This window comes from Octodon degus, unplaced genomic scaffold (genome assembly GCF_000260255.1).
Source record: "Octodon degus isolate 3935 unplaced genomic scaffold, OctDeg1.0 scaffold00036, whole genome shotgun sequence".
In the NCBI taxonomy this organism is placed as follows: domain Eukaryota; kingdom Metazoa; phylum Chordata; class Mammalia; order Rodentia; family Octodontidae; genus Octodon; species Octodon degus.
In genome coordinates this window covers 15949067-15951479 of record NW_004524612.1, presented here as the reverse complement: position 1 = coordinate 15951479, position 2413 = coordinate 15949067, and positions in this window count along the sequence as shown.

The window sequence follows — 2413 nt, the reverse complement described above, 5'->3', positions numbered from 1 at the left end:
TCCTCCTCCTCCTCCTCCTTTCTTCTTCTTCATATTTAGTACAGGATCTACAGGGTCTCACTACTACATCGGACTTGTAGTGATTCACCTGTGTTCATCCTCCCAAGAGCTGGGATTACAGGCGCACACCACCACGCCCAGTCTCAATGACCACCTCACCATGACACTGGGGTGCTGAGAACCCCAGCCCCTGTGCTCTGCCCAAGCAGGAACTTTAGTCCACTGAGCTATCAGGCCAGCCCTCAAGCCAGGTTCTTCTTGTTTTCTATCTTTTAATACCTGAAGAAAATTCTATTTTGAGAATTTAAAAACGATTTCAGTATTTCCCTATTGCTGACTATTTACGTTTCTATTATTCTGTTCTTACAATCCTTCCCACCCCTCAAACTCCTGGTTATTTTCTTAGGACAGATTCCCAGGAGGTATGTAATTATTTGGTACAAGATCAATATTTTTAAGGTTTTTCATACGCACAAACTAATTTTTTCCCTAAAAATCAGTACTAAATTACATCACTTGGCTCACCACATGCATGTTGGTGTTTGGTATAGTCATTAAAAATGAGAAATTGCTTGCTAATTTTATGGGCAAAAACAGCACTTCATTTTAATGTACTATTTTAGATATATTTGGTTACTGATGAAATTTATTTTTTCTTAGGGTTTGAAAAATATTTGTATATAAATGATAAGTATATACCTTTTATCCATTTTTCTACTGAGCTCTCAGCTTTATGTTTTCTTCATGATTGATTTGCATATGCCCTTGGTCATTTAAAAAAAAAATTCTGTGTTATTTTTGAGATTTAAAAAATGACTTGTGTCTATAACATTCTGGAGGCAGCCTGGGACTGGGCCCTGCCTGGGCGGGCGCTCCTGGGGGGCAGAACCCCGCTACGTGGTTCTTACCCACTTCCCCACCGGCCGGATGATTCTCATATCCAGCGCCACGGAAAAGGATGGCAGTGCTGCAAAAGCAAGGCTTGGCCCCCAGCCGTCTAAGAACATCCGTCTGACTCAGACCAGCTGGATGCTATTGGCCACATCAAGGCGGAAGAGTGACTTAATGCGATTTCATTGTGTTAGATGTCTACAGAGGTGATGCTTTTGGGTTTTTACGATAAAGACAAACAGTTGTGCACATGCACGTGTACCTGGGCTCATGCACATTTTGAATGGAGGACGCTTCTGGATATCGAGTCGGTGTCTGACAATCTGTAGGCATCAGCTGTCTGAGAGGTAGGTGGAAATGACACACCCGGGGGCCACTCATCAAGTACAGTGGAAAAATGACATCTTAGCCAGAAGCCACAGGGGGACAGGCAGCGCTGTGAGCTGTCTGGATGTGGTGACACGGGGTGTCCTTGGCACTGCATCAGCAGGCACCTCTGCTGTGACTTGAGGTCCGCAGCCCTCCAAAAGATGGTCTGATGCCCTTCTTTCTCTCCAGTTGCCTCCTCCAGCACCGGGGGTGGCTGACCTGGCACCTCTGACCTGGCACTTCATAAAATAGCATTGCCCGCCTCTAGTGAAGACTGCAGTGGAGGGAGCAGGCCACCAGGCTCTCCCAAGGTGCTACAGTTTTAATGCCTGTGAAATGGATCAGAACACAGGGGTGACAGCATACAGGAAATTCCGATGTTTAGCTAGAGCTGCTCTGAGTTCAACATCTACTGCGCCTTGGGTACCTTTACCATTCCGGGTGCTTTACAGACTCCGTCCAGCGGTGCCTTCCCAGCACCTCCATCAAGGGGGCAGGCAGGCCTTGTCAGAACCACCTCGCAGATGAAGGCACTGAGGCACAGAAACTGAGGGGCGTAAACTCGCCCAAGTTCACACAGCAGGTTATTTCAGCTATTTCAGATTCTGAAGTCCACATCCTTTTCCACTGTCTTCCCCTCATTTCCATTCAGGTCTGTGAATACATAACTTGGCTAAAGGTGGCCAGCACTCTGCTGAACAAATTTAATGCAAAATAATGAAGACTTAGGGAAGTAAATTTGGTGGGATTTTTCTGCTCAAACGACTGCACTGTGTGCTCAGTGATGCGCCGCCTCTGGACCGACATCAGGAGCAGCCACAGTGTGGCTCTGTGAAGCTGAGGGTTACCCTGGAGACCTATCTGTCCCTGGGATTCTCCTCTTGGTAATAAACTCACCTGCTTTAAACCCTAATAGTTCTGCCATTTGTATTTAAAATATTTGCTGGTAATGGACAGCTCCATGCTTTCTTCTGACTTGGAGATAAGGGGTTTCGTGGCTGAGGGGTCACATATCTGCTTCCCACCCCTTCCACGACACCAGCGTGCTTGTCAGTTTGCTGTACTTCAGCAGTTCTTGAAAAGCCTGGCATTGGGTAGCGTTAGCCACTCCCTGAACCCCCTCAGGTCAAGCATCACTGAAAATGCTCTCTAG